Source organism: Cupressus sempervirens, chromosome 10 (assembly GCF_028749045.1).
Source record: "Cupressus sempervirens isolate cs-2001-9-10 chromosome 10, ASM2874904v1, whole genome shotgun sequence".
NCBI lineage: Eukaryota > Viridiplantae > Streptophyta > Pinopsida > Cupressales > Cupressaceae > Cupressus > Cupressus sempervirens.
The window spans coordinates 229700603-229716468 of record NC_143127.1 but is presented as its reverse complement, the minus strand read 5'-3'; positions in this window follow the sequence as shown (position 1 = coordinate 229716468).

Below are 15866 nucleotides of genomic sequence, written 5' to 3'. Positions count from 1 at the left end.
GTTCAATCCTCCACTTCACCTTATACTTATATCATACACATTGTCAATTCATCTTGAATACATCTAAGAATAATTAATATTCATCTCCTTAGTCAACTAGAACCAACAAATAAATTAATTAAACTCAATATGCAAAAACAATAAAATCCTTCGTTAGCTAACCCTACTCAGTAGACACTAGCTCAAAAATGATTTTTCCATGTTAACCAAGTGAACTCAGTTAATACTTCATCTTCACTAACTATCTTTAGTAACTAAGTGAGCTTGGTTAACACTAGTTCCATCCAACTTTCCTTTTTTACCCAAGTAATCTTGGTTAACAATCAACTTCTATGAACTTCACTTTGACACCTAAGTGAACTTGGTAGATACTATCTTCTAAACTTAGTAAACACTAGAATTCTTGGCAAACATAGGAAACTATCTTCATCATTTGAGTAAGCTCAACATACACTGACTAGTAAATATATGACATTTTGTGTAACATTAAAGATAATACACAATTAACCAATTATTTTAAAGATGTGTATCATTTGAATTATTCAATCTGTCATTAAATCATCTACTTTTTATCTTTGGCTGGTTGAGTGATCCCCAATGACAACTTGGTTCCACCCATAGAGTCACATAGAACTTTAGCAACTATCTAGGACCAAAGTTTCCCCAAGGTGTACTAAGAATAATTGGGAAACAATATTTACAGGCCTGTAACTCAGAGCTCATTATCATTAGGTGCTACAAGACCATGGGGAAGAGGCCTACAACAACCTCTCTCTATTATGAGAGATTCAATATGATTTCAATTGGCAAGGGAAAAATCACTTTATGCCAAAACTTATGATGATGATTAGTTGAAAGTTACACCAATTCATATCTTTCAAACTATTTGTCTTGGCACTAGAATTTCTACTCTATTAGCTCTCTTTAGTTGGGTTAACCCTTATAACAACCAAATTTTATCCATGAAGTTGCATAGAACATTTACGACCACGCCAGATTGAAGTGTCCCCAAGGTGTGTCAAGTGTGATTGTATAGAGATCTCCATATTCCCATAACATGAAGCTTGTAAGAGGTATTGTCAATTTGATGGGTTCTAGAGGACCATGTGGCAATGAAATACAATACCTTATCTCTATTTTACGAAATTCAACTTTGTTTGAATTTAGCAGGGCAATCCCACTCTATGCCCAAACTTGTAGTGATGCTTAGTTGAAAGTTTTGCCACTGTGCATCTTGAAAACCATTTATTTTAGAACACAATCATCTACTCCATTATTTCTAGTTGACAAGGTGAACCATAGTGACAACCTCGTGCTACTCATGTGCTTTCATACAACATCCACATCGGCCCCAAAATGACGTGTCCCAAAAGTGCACTAAACATGATTTGAAAGTGACTTAATCAAACTATGTCAAAAGGTCAAGAATAAGGTAGGAAGAGTGGATTTATGCATCTAAAAAAAAAAAGGATAAAAAAGAATCAATTTATCTTAAGTTTAATGATTTTTGAAGTCATATGTAAAAATATTACAAAATTGACAAAGTTGTCAAAATGTTGTTGACAACACCTACAACTTTTAGTGTTTAGCTTAATTCCTGTACAAGTTTGGGGTCTTGAAGAACCTTCAAAAGAGTATTCAAATTTCTAATTAATTTGGAAGGTCATTTATAAAATTGGAGAAATTAGAAACCAATCGAGTGTCCTAAGATAACCAATCATAGAAATAGTGCAATTTAGTGGATAAATGAATGTGGAGACTTGATCAAAATAGTTTAATGGAATTTTTTATTTTTAGATGGTGAAACATTTTTCAATATATTAATTTGGTTGGATAAAATATTTTGAAGTTATTTGTTTTGAGAGCCAAACTTGATTAGGTCTATTAGGCCTTTTAACCTACTTGTGGTTACCCTATAAAGAATTGGAGTTAGGGTTTGCAACAATGGAGTCTAAAAGAAACCCCAAAAGGGTACTAAAATCAATAATTGGTTTAGAAGATCATTTGGAAAATGAGAGAGATAAGGTGGAAATACCTATCAGATTGACCTAATTTCAATAATGCCTACCTATTGGGCAACTATAACCAAATTACTAAGTAACCATAAGTGGTCATTAGAAATGCATTGTTCACAAGAAACAAAATGGACTCATAATGGCCTTACTTATAAATCTAAAAATAATTATTACTAAAATTAAACTATGATTTCATAAACATGAATAATAGATATATAAATAATAATAAAGATATAATATAAAAATGAACGTGTTCTATATATATGAAATTTTATTATAAAATGTGGTTTGCCATCTCAAAATCTATGTCTAGATACAATTTGGCATGTCATTTCAACATATTCCATATGGAATCTCAAATAAATAAAACCACAAATTTTTTTAGGACATCCTATGCTAATGGTGGATCATGATTTATGCTATCAATGGATCATCATTTAATGGAGCCTCTTAGAAGTACTCTTTGGCTCTGAAAGATCTTGCATGAGCATAAAAGTAAAATCCTAAGTATTCATATGGCTTGTAAATATCAATTTTTAAAAATTAATATTCATATTCAACAACAGTAAATAATAAAAATTTAGAATTGAAATCTCATTTACCTCACCTCTGTTAGGATTAACCATGGACAAAAATAATAGTTACATGCAAATATAACCTATGTCATAAAATAATAAATTTCACTAAAGAGAACATAAAACACAAGGATTTAATGTGGTTCAACCAATCCATGGGCTACGTCCACCAACAACAAGTCCAACATTATTATTATCCAGTGATTATAATCTACAATCCCTTACAACTCAATACCACCACAAGAAGCTACAATCTCATCATATATTATAAATCCCTAACGCTAAGCCTTTTTATACAAGCTTTTTCCACTTACAAAATTGGTGCTAGAATAAGTCATCCAATAGAAAAATAATAGTCATCTTGGGGGCACTACCCTCAAACCCCCATAGAAATAATCTAGGAGAAGATGCACTGAATAAACCTTTGAGTCTAATTAGGCTCCATATCACAACAACCTCTATATCTCCTAATGCACTCATGAGTCCCAACATATGTCCTCAAAATTGAAGGGACAATGCTACCAATGTTTGATATGATCCATGTCTAATTGGAATGATGAGATTGATATACAAGTTATCCTACAATGTTAAATCATTAGCAGTTAAATAAATTTACAAAATAATTGAACTAACATTAAAAAATTACCTATGGTGAACTTCCTTCAGGAAATGTTTGATGGGTCAACAAAAATACAAAACCTTGGTGTTGTACCTACATCAAACTAAGAATTACCTACCATAGTCAAAAAAAATACTTGATAAAATCATAGATTCTCGTATATATTCATGATACCAAAATACAGAAAACTAAATTAATAAATATATGTGTACTATGTGGTATTACTATGAAATGAAATGTTTATAACCTTACGCTCGGGAACTTGCATTATGACATTGTTAGACATGATCATTGATCCAATAATGTAAAATAATAATTAGTACACATAAGAGACAAGTATGTACGTATAAATATGCTAAAATACTTAATTACCTTCCCCTTGTCAATGTGTGACACATGAATCCCCTTATGTTCCCCCCAATTGTAACCTATGAAACCTACAAGATTATTTAATAAGATGATCATAAGAATTAGAAAATGTATTTACTAATATAGAATAGGAAACCAATGATTACATAAATATATATACCATGGAAGTGTCAAGGCCAAATAAAATGGTTGAAAGCATGGGACCCTCCACCTATGTTATCTCCTCTATCATCAATTAAACATAAATGGACCACATATAGACATAAGTGTGTAGTAATTATAAATAATTTATACTAAAAATGTGAAAGTTTTAAATTAAATGCAATGTGATAAATTTAATGTTTAGTCTTATTATAATATTATGAGTCTATGGATCTACTTGCCCCTCCTTATCTATCATGTGAGAAACCTCTTAATGAGATGCTTCAATCCTTGTAGTGACATGTGATGTATCATCTACCTCAAACACATAGTCATATTTATCAACATCATGTAGGGGATCAAAGCACAAACTTGTAAAGTGTTGAAAATAGACTAATACAAGTATGAATATGTGTTTCAATCATTGTTTTTTCATTGATGTCAAAGCTACTACTAGATGGTAAGACAATTGTTTATATGATTTGAGTACTATCATTTGTTTGATTGATGAAGAGGATTTGATCAAACGAGGTAACAATAACACCTAGAGGAAAGGTTGAGTTATGATATGGAAAAGGAGTACAAGGACTAGTTAAGGTAGTGACATTATAGTGCATTGATAATCTATGTAAGGTTGGAAAGGATGGATACACTAATCAAGTTTAGAAGAACAAGTTAAATGAAGTATGTCCTCCAAGCTTAAAAATCTACCTAGTAGGTGCTGAGAAAAGTTAGTGTAAGTTGAGAAAAAAATAGTCGGAGCCAAGAAAAGTTAATTTTAGTGTAAGCCAAGTGAAGTTTAGTTGATACTAAGCACCAGTGAACTTTAGTTCGTGCTGAGTTTTTGACAATGGATCCCAAGAAACAAAATATGTGTTGAGCATCAGAAGAAAGTTAATGTCAAGTGCCAACATTATGAGAAAGATCAAGAATTTGATGAATCTGAGTTGAAAAGTTTGATTTCTTGGATTGTGTGAACTATGTGGAAGATAAGCTTGATGATTTGGTGGCATAAAATTCATGGTGAACCATTTTGAGGTGAATTCAAAGAGAATTAAAGGAGAGGTTTCTAGAAGGGAATTAAATGAAATAATGGGTAGATTCATTGAATCCTAACTAATCTAACCTAACCCTAAAATGGACAAAGGAGGATGAGTGGAAAAAGATCTTAATTCTCTATTTATAGAGATGGTTGGTCAAAAGAAAAGTTTGTCATGTGCGAGAACCTAAGGAAGACAAGTAGTCTAGTCTATTACTTCATTCAATGACCTAAGAGAATAGACTACATTGGCAAGCAAAGCAAGAAGACTTAAGGGTATGAATGCTTGAAGGTTGAACAAGCTACTAGAGCTAAAGTGTGTGAAAGCCAAGTAGAATTGAGGACTGAAACAGAGATATGTAATCTGCAAACTTGCATTGTAAGTTGTTAGTATATCAAGCCTTATTGTTACTTTCTAATTATTGTATCAATTTAGGATAAATCTTTTGGATTAAGGTTGACCTAATAGTCATTTGTAAAGCCTTTAACTAGGTGACACTCCAAGTGAATGATCTAAAGTCCTCTAAAAAGGCTCACTCCTAATAGGGTGATTAAAATCCTTTAACCAAGTCACATTTAATAATGTGCCTTGTAACCTTTAATAGGGTTGGCCTTTCATAGGACATCACTTCAGATGAGTGAGAATGAGTCCATGTTACTATTGGTTTTTCCAAAATTGGTTTTCCACATCAAATCATTATGTCATATGTGTTATTGAATATGCTATGTTTCATGTTTATATTTTTGCAAAGCTAATTTGATAGTAACCTACAAGTTAAGTAATTGTATGATCTAATGGATGCATGCATGATGAAAATATTTTATGGATATGGGTTCACTACATTGTGAAAAGTTTTAATTATACATTTGGACCTTGGATAATTGATTCATCCCCCTCCCCCAGTTACTCTAAAGAATTACAATAGTAAAAGACATGCTCAAGGGCCAAAATTATCAAAATGACATGGAAACAATGTCAAACTATGCCTAACCAAAACATTTATCAAGGTGTGAATTGATCTAATAGTCTATGAGATAACCTATGTCATAATATTTGGATGTTTCACTAGAGGAGGGGTAGAAACATCAATTGAAATAAATAAGTGCAAGATTTTACACAATGTGCTTATAGCATATCTTAAGTACCTAAGCCTATGCCCTAGTTTTTTTCTCATGCTCCTATAGCTAACTTTGTGACCAAGCACAAATTAAATATATAACTTTTAAATAAAATAGAATGTTACCTCAAAATAATTGTGAATTGATCTATAAAAAACCATCCACCATCAATCCTAGAAGAGCTAGCACATTGCATCATTTGTACACCATTTTATAGATAACATGGGCTTTTATGATCCATTTTCAATCTTATTTAAGGATTCACAAAGGGATACATATGTCATCTTTATATATATTTAGGGCCTAAGACCCATCATAATCAAGCACATTATCATACTCAATGTGTGTGGACTCAAGCCAATTAAGTGTATCATTATATTTCACTATAAGATTATCCATTTTTTCAATAATAGATTTCAATGTGACAAAGATGGGGCACAATGTAGAGATATTGGCATATGTGTTCTAGAACCCCCATAGTTAATTTATATTTTTTTCCTATGAGTTCCTCTAAAGGTCAATGGTTAAAGGTTAGTTGGTCAATGGGATAATGTCTTTAGGCGATGGCAAATTGTTTGAGGTGGTGGCAAATTATTTTGAGTTTTGGGTTTTCTATTTGGCAGGGGAGATTTTTATGGTTGGTCTTGTTGAAAATTGGCTAATAGTGATATATAATTATCATCATTTATGGCAACACATGATGTACATGATGACAAGAAACCTCAAAAATAAAGATACTTAGTGTTTGGTAATCAAAAAATTGTCTAAGTATAGAACTTGGTTTACAACAATGTATTATTTTGTTTATAACATGTTACTAACATCATATTATGACTAGTGAAGTTACATGGAGATAGTATACATGTTGGTGATGATGTGTATAACCTTAGAAGTTAGTATGGACTGTACAGAATAGACATAATCATGTTTGAAGAGAAGCATGATAGCATAATTAAAGGAAATAACTTTTTTGTTTACAAAATAATTACTTGTCCAAATAGGGCCAACATCCTAGATGTTTACTCTAACTTGGAAAAGTGAATTTTGGTCTTAGTAGACCTAGCAGAAATTTTTAAAAAACATGGTATTTATGCAAAGGACATTTTGCAATAAGAAGTGTGCTATATTGTAAGATTGTGTAAATGTGAATTGTGAATTGTAATGAGTGAACTTTTGTGAAAGTGATATATGAAAAGTTTTATATAAGCTATCTGGTGATCTGAGATCAAGCTAAAGATTAGACATCAATCAAGGAGGAAAGATAATAGTAAATTACTTGTTTGAGCAGTGAGCTCTTATTGTACTTGAAATTTCATGTTTGGGTAGTGGGATTTTCTTTCATACATTATACCACAACTCCTAACAAGGTTGGCACAACTCCTAACATGGTTTGAATCTCCAAAAAAGGATTCAAGGTCTCCTAATAGGGACTTCTTATACTAAATTTTCTCATTGACTCCTATAGGGTCCATCCTCTAATAAAGAACTTATATATCAATGTATTATCTAGTGGGTATCATCCCCACTAGGGTTTTCCCTTGGCCAAGGTTTCCCTAGTTAACAAAATATGGTGTTATGAGTTATCTTTATGTATTGTTATTGTTACTATTTAGCATTTCTTTATTGCTTTGTTATGTATATTCTAAAAGTAAGTAATAATATCTAGTTGGCAACTACTGATTCAGCCACCCCCCTCGGTAATCCCTATTTCTAATGATTGGTATCAGAGCGCAGTTACTTTGAAGAGGCTTAACAACTTAAGTAAGATCCCTATGGATATGTAATAGTTGATGAAGAACCTTGAAGAAGCTCTTAAAAAAATTGATCTCCTTACTAATGAAAGAGATAAGCTAAAGGATAGATATGAAGACTCCAAACTATACATTGGTCAATTGAAGGAAAAGATTAAACATGTCAAATCCAAGCCTGAGTCTACTAAATCTAGAACTAGTGATGATGACTATTCAAAATTGAAGATAGAGTACAAGATCTTGAAGCATGAGTTGAAGATTAAAAATCTAAAGTTGACTTTGAGAAATGATCCTAGCAAAATTGAATCTGATTTGAAGACTGAAAATATAGATTTGAGAGCAAGTTTGGCAAAGAAAACATCTAAGTTTGAAACATTGAAAGAAGATCATGAAGAACTCTGTAACTACAATACCATTGTGAAAGGTGAATTAACACAATGCAAACAACAGCTTGAGAAGCTTTATTCTAGCATAGAAAAGCTTGACAATACAAAGACGTACTTATGATAAGATTGGTCTTGGTTATCTAATTAACATGCCTACAAAGAAACCTAAGATTAGATTTGATCTGAAAGAAAAAGACAAATCTGATCATAAGACTGAATCCAATCAATCTTCTAAGAAACCTAAAGAAGCTAGACAAGACAAGGAAGTTGAAATCTTGGACAAACCAAAGCAAGTGGAGACTCCTAAGGAAACCAAGTATGAATTTAGAGGTAAGTGCTTTTTTTGTAATGAAATAGCTCATATAAAAAGAGATTGTACAAATAGGTCATGTAATCATGTTAAGGACTTTTATTGTCGTAATTGTCATGGTATGGGTCATAATACAATTGATTGTAGGAAACTTAAGTATGATAATGATAAAAGAAATAGTAGAATGTCTAGAAATACTAACCCTATAGATAGAAGATCTAATGAAAGGACATCAAGAGAAGGAATATCTTATGAAGATAGAAGATAGATCATGTGTTATAAGTGTAATAACTTAGGACACATTGCTCAGAATTGTCATGCACTTGATGATAAACAGAATCCTAGAAGTAGAGCACTTGTATTTCAGTTATGCAACAACTTCAAACACATAGCGAAGTACTACAAAATGGACAAAAAATTTGGAGATAGAAGAAACAATGGAAGAAACTTTGGGAATAGAAGGAATGAATGAAGAAACCATGAAAGGGACTCTAAAAATAATAGAGACAATAAAGAACAAAGTAACATTGTGAGTGAACTTTGAGAAGAAATTAATAAAGCATTTTTGAAAGGATATATCTCAAAAGAAAATTAGATGACAATGAGATAGGAAGAACAAAGTCAGTTTTTGAGTTTGATTCAATTAAGTTGAATTAAGCTTGTTCACAACATTAGAATTTGAGAACTTCAGTCAAAAGCTAAACTAGAGGTAGAAAAAATGGGAAAAGGTGTATCTAGTTATGATTGGATGGTACCTAAGCTTGCTTGTAATTTGGAGCTCATATAAACAAGTTATGAAGGAATTCAGAGTTATTGGTATTACAGTAAAGATTGATTCTGTAGCTAAATATGAAAAGTAAGTTTTTGCAGAGAATTTCATGATGCAAAGTCTTGAGAATGTTTGCCAGGATGAAAGGAGGCTATAGTAAACCTTGGGTGACATCTGAAGATTAGATAAATGATTTTGAGTAGTTATTTGATTATAGAACGTAATTGACAACTTTTTTGTATTTACAAAGTATGTAATTAATGCAAGTTCAAGTTCATGGGATAAATGGAGTGTAGAATTGATTTTCACTTCATTGCAAACACATCCAAAGTGAAGAGCATTCAGAAGCAACTTGTCAGAGCAATTCCAAAGAGAACTCTATTTTTTGAAAGAGGTATTTTATCATTTTTCCACAATTTCTTTTTGGTAAAATTTTATAATTTGATAGAATCATGGATATATCATTAGTACACAATGTCAAGAATGAGGATAGACCTAAGTTAACAATTGTTTCCATAAAACCTATCGAAGGTAACTCAACATTGTCTATCACTCTGAACAATGTAGTTTACCTTAAAGACATAGGAATTTCTTTGAATAGAAAGTTCTAATTGATTGGTAGTGAATTGATGAACAAAGATATGGAATTGGTTTTCAACCTTGACATGACTATGAAGCTCGAATTTGAACATCTAAGAGAATTAGACTTGTTTAAGTATCACCTCTATCATGAGTTAGACACAAATGAATGTACATAGATCATATTGAGTAGGATACATGATGGTAAACTTTGGATGCAAGATAATATAGTATGCATTTGTGTCAACCTTATTCATGAGGTAACTAGTCTTAGTAAACAAGGTAGTATACCTATACATGAGAAGATGGTTAAGAAGAAAGTTGAAAGATATACTAAAGGAGTGTATAATGGTAAGGCTATGGTGATCAATACCATCAAAAAAGATGATATGAGATTTCTAAGTATAATTATTGCTTATTATGTTTATGCAAGTTTAAAGATTGATGAACTTTTGACAAGATTCATATATGTAGCATATAAGATATGTGTAGAAAAAGAGAAAGTAAGTCTTAGTGAAATATTAAGAATGCAACTCCTAGAGAATGTAGAAAAGATTAAGAGAATAAAGAATGGTGTGTTTAGATTCCAGCCATTGATCAATCACATATTCTTTCATGTACTTAAGAGATTTTCTTACTTATTAGTCACAGATATAATGAGTAGTGACAAATGCACAATGGAGAAAATTATAGAGGTATGAAGAAGGCATCTTGCAGACAAAATATTGGATAGTGGCAATCTAATAATGAGGAAATTTCCTAATGAAATAGAGATTTAGAATTACACCAGCAATTATGGATAGATTCAAGGAAGACATTTGTATTCTAGTTGATACAGATCATACATATATTCAAGAAATGGAACCTCAGGAGACATTTATAGATCCCTTGAGCTATGAATTGAATGATGATGTAGTAGTTGGATATATTGATTTTTTGTTGAATTTAGACAAAGATAAAGTAGGATATAGATTTGGCACATATGATGAGATTACACAATCAACTCATCAAGAAACTTAGAGAAGGCATCACACAAGAAGATTGAATCTATAATGAAGAAGGCACTATTAGAGGTTGGAATGATAGAAAGTGAATCTAAGGCTATAAGAAAAATGATAAAGAAAGGTATACTAAACATACAACCTTTGTCAATATTAGTTACTGAGACATCTTTAGAATAGAGCATTCCATATGCAGTAGTGTCTAATGTTTAGCCCAGTGAATAGAAGAGAAAATCTGAAAGATTTGTGGAAGTAGTGTCTAAAAAGACAAAGAAAGTCAAACAGTTGGCCACTAGACTAGGAAAGAGATAGAAAACATTGTTGAAAATTGACTCTAGTGATGAAGAAGATGAGGAATAAGAAACTAAACAAGCCAAAAAAGTGACTCCACCTAAGCAAGCAATAGGCAAAGCTCAGCAACCTTGGAAGCTAAAGATAGAGAAGATCAATACAGTTATTACAAATGAAGGTAATTTTGTTCAGATGGACAAGTTCTATGATTTGTACAAAATTTTTGAGAAAGATCAAATAGATATATCTATTGTGAGATATATTGTGACTAACAATCTAAAACTAAAAGACCTTGAGAGCATTTTAAACCAAAAATTCTATGAGAGACTCATCCAGAAGAAGGCTCCTACAAGGGAAGAAGACTTTGAACTTTGGAAGTCTATGCTTAGAACCATTTTCAAGGTTGATGATGAAGAAGAAGTTAAAAGACTATTGAATAACCTCCCATTGTATTTGAGGAATAAATTGAGACTATTTTTATTTATGACTAGTGAAAAGAATAATTTAAGAAATGAGACTGCAATAGCAATCAGTCAAATGTTGATAGAGGCGACATCTCCTCCAGATCTTAAAACCTTAGAAGTGTTAGTAAGTTGCGACACTATGCAGATTGATCAAACCAATGTTACCATTAACATTGATGATACCAATCAATTTGGTGGTTCTGAACCAAATGAACCAGACACCAAGGATATTGAGGATAAGATGAGACAAATTGAGGAAAAGAAAATGCTACTAGAAGTAGAAAAGAAGAAAATAGAGGAAGCCAAGTAGAAACTACTTGAGGAAGATAAGAAAAGAAAGGAAGAGGAAGAAAAGAGAAAAATTGTAGAAGAAGAGAAGAAAAAGAAAACTGAGGAAGCAGAGAAAAGAGATTAGAAGAGAAGAGAGAAAGGAAAGAGAAAAGAAAGAAGAAGAGAAAAGAACAAAGAAGCAGCAAATAAATAGATCAAATTTGGCCACTATTGATGATGATGATCAAATAGATCTGATCTCATCCCTATCCAAGCTTATATAGAAGAACATGACAGTGAAAATTTTGCAGGAAAAATTAATGGAAGTGACAGACAGATTGTACAGTACATTGGAAATTTAGCACATCAAACCAAATCCATAACAAAGAGCACAAGAAATGCTAAAATCATTTGTTAAAAAGTTTAATTATATAAAAGAACTTTAGAAATACCAATAAGAAGGGAAAAATTTGTATATGAAGTTTACCCTATCATTAAAGCTAACTAAAGACATTGATAGTCAGATAGAAATAAAGATGGGTGAGCTAGAGGCTTTATCCAGCTAGTTCCAGCATCTATCTTACAAAGTAGATGATTTTGAAGGTCAAGTTGCCAATATTCACAGTGACATTAGGAAACTAGAACTTTTGAAAGAACATATTTTGAAGAGGACATCTAACTTTAAAGAATCTATTGCTCTAAAATTATCTTTCGTTCAGAAACAGTGAGAGGAATGTATCAAGGCCAAGGACACATATTCCATTTTTTTGTATTCAGCTATTAATGCAATTGAGATTGCACCATATGCTTTATGTACAATTCTCACCTCAATTGAGTCTACCAAATAGACATGGACCAAAAGTATGGATAGTCTAAAGGCTAATTTTTTTATGACTGTATGAAGATTATTTCAGCATAAGGAAGGATAGCAGTTTTGGATAGTTTTTGGATAGAATCTTGACATTTTGACCTTTGTCATTGATATCAAAGGGGGAGAGATACATGCGAAAATTCTATACATGTAAAAAGGGGAGAGAGACATGTGAAAGTATAAAGTATATTGTAAGGGGAAGCACATATATAAAGTTGAACAAGTTGTAATAGATGTAATGTTTTTTTTTTTACATAGCCAATTTTTCCTATTTTGTTGCCATCAAAGCCAAAAGGGGGGATTGTTGACAATTGGCTAATAGTGATATGTAACTGTTGTCATTTATGGCAACACATGATGTACATGATAATAGAAAACCTCAGAAATAAAGATAATCAGTGTTTGGTAATCAAAAAATTATCTAAGTATAGAATTTGGTTTACAATAGTGTATTGTTTTGTTTATGACATGTTGCTAATGTCATATTATGACTAGAAAAGTTACATGGAGATAGTATACATGTTGGTGATGACGTGTATAACCTCAAAAGTTAGTACAAACTATACAGAATAGAGATATTCATGTTTGAAGAGAAACAAGATAGTGGAATTAAAGGAAAGAAATATTTTGTTTACAAAATAATTACTTGTCCAATCAGGACCAATGTCCTTGATGTTTACTCTAACTTGGGAAAATGAATTGTGGTCTTAGCTGCCCTAGTAGAAATTTTTGAAAAAGCATGGTATTTATGCAAAGGACATTTTGCAATAAGAAGTGTGCTATCTTTTAAGATTATGTAAATGTGAATTATGAATTGTAATGAGAAAACTTTTGTGAAAGTGATATATGTGAGGTTTTATATATTATATCCAATGATCCAAGATTGAGATGAAGATCAAAGATCACTCAAGGAGGAAAGATAACAGTAAATTATTGTTTGAGTAGTGAGCTCTTCTTGTAGTTGAAAGTACATGCTTGGGTAGTGGGCTCTTCTTGCATACATTATACGACAACTCCTAACAAGGATTCAAGGTCTCCTAATAGGGACTCCTTATACTAAATTTGCTCATTGATTCCTAACAGGGTCCATCCTCTAACAAGGAACTTATATATTAGTATATTATCTAGTGGGTATCATCCCCCCAAGTTTTTTCCTTGGCCAGGGTTTCCCTAGTTAACAAAATATGATGTTACAAGTTATCTTTGTGTATTGTTATTGTTACTATTTAGAATTACTTTATTGCTTTGTTATGCATGGCTTAATGTAAGTAAGAATATCTAGTTGGCGACTAAAGTTTGTAGATTATTGATTCACCCCCCCACCATCTTAGTAATTCCTATTTCTAATAGGTCTGAATCATCCATGAGTGCTTAAATAAAAAATAAATATATAATTACAATCAAATTTAAAATATTATAGACAAATTATATATAAGCCCTACTTTTAAGAAAGAAAGAAATTACTAAAATAATAAAATATCAAAAGTTGAGTTCACATACAAGTGATGATTAGAGACAAGATCTGGAAAAGAAAAAAAATCTTATACTAGATCCAAATCGTGTATCTAAAATCCCTTCCCACTTTTTTCATTATTTGCTAAGTAAAATAATATATTTTTCCCATATCTTGGGTTTTAATTCATAGAAATCAAATATCTAATCTGCAATTAGATGTTCAATATTATTGGGTATTTGGTTGCTATTAGGTATTTGATATTATTGAGTATATGTTTGTAGATTGTACACCCAATTAGGCTTGTGATTTGAATTTATTGTTGGCCAGGTATATTGACACCTAGGCTTATTAAAAAGTCAACATAATTTTTAGTGTATTTTTAGATAGGTGAAAAGAGGGATTTTTCCACATTGCCACTTTTGGCATACCATGATCTTTCACATACCCCAACAAATTTCCTAATTGATTCAACTAGGAAATAAATTCCTTTTCTTTTTCCAATAAAAAACCTAACTTCCTTGCAAATAATCCTCAAGAAAATCTAAAAAAACATGAGAATGTATATCTCTCTGAAGTATGCTAAATCATAGATCACAAACCTACACTAATGATACTATAATCACCTAAAAATTGTCATCTAGACAATGAGGCACCTTTCTAATATTTTTTCTTAATTTATATATTTCTTATTCTTGATCAAATCCTCACAAATATATATATTCAATTATAACCAATGGTTTGACCACTTTATCCAAGTGTCTTATTTAATTAAAAGAACATTCTTCTTTTTAATTAAATAAAAAGTCTCACTTCCCACTTATCCTAAGTGTGTGCACATAAATCATTATTCTTATTTTTAAAATAAAATAAAATGCATTTTTGTCTACACATGAATGCACAATTTTCTATGTCAGTGGAATCTTCTATTTTGAAAATAGCTTTAATTCTCCTCCATGCATTTCCTTACATCTCAAAATTAAACTATTGATTTTTATTGGTAGAGATTCTTGTGCACATCGATCACTCAAGATGAATTATCCTTCCTTGATTATTCTTATAGTTCCTCTTAATCTCTATCATCCATTTATTTTTAAAAGGAAGGATCTCTCCTCATTCTCTAATCTTAAACTCTCATGCTAATGTTATGCTATAGGTTTTCTTGGTGACTTTGGAGGTTTGAAAGACTTGGACCACTCTTGCATTTGCATTTCATATTTGCTTTATCATTCTTGTATTATAGCATTTTAGTTTAAATTTATTTTTATGCTCTAGAATAGCTCACCTAGTCTAAATAGAGGTTTTGTAATCTTTCATACTTGTTAGCTTGCATTGTGTAACTCATTTAGTTTACTTTACATTTTCATTGCATTTCCATTTGTGGATTCTTGGATATTGGTACTCATTGCCTCTACTATTTGAATCTCTCATTATATAATGCACCTTGCAAGGGTTGCATAGCTTTGGTTCATTTGAGAGTTGTCATTTTACTTTTTGTACCTTTACACATCATAGAAAGAGAGCTATAAGTCACCTCTTGAGACTCCCTCTTCCATGGGTTCTCTCAAGAAAAAAGATTTATAGAAGTGTGTCGTATTTCTAGTATACATTTTTTTCACCCGGTGTGGTGATGGGGACACAACCCAAGAACAGAATGGACACAACAAAAAAGGGAAAATTATATTAACTAAGAAAATAAGCTAGTACAATAGTATAGGAAAATAAACTTCAAAACATGCCCTAAGGGCTTACAATAGCATAAATCTGGAGATAATTTCTCCTTTCAGTACCTCCTCTCAAACTCCACTCTGAACTGCCTTTTACAATGCCAGAAATCTCCTTAA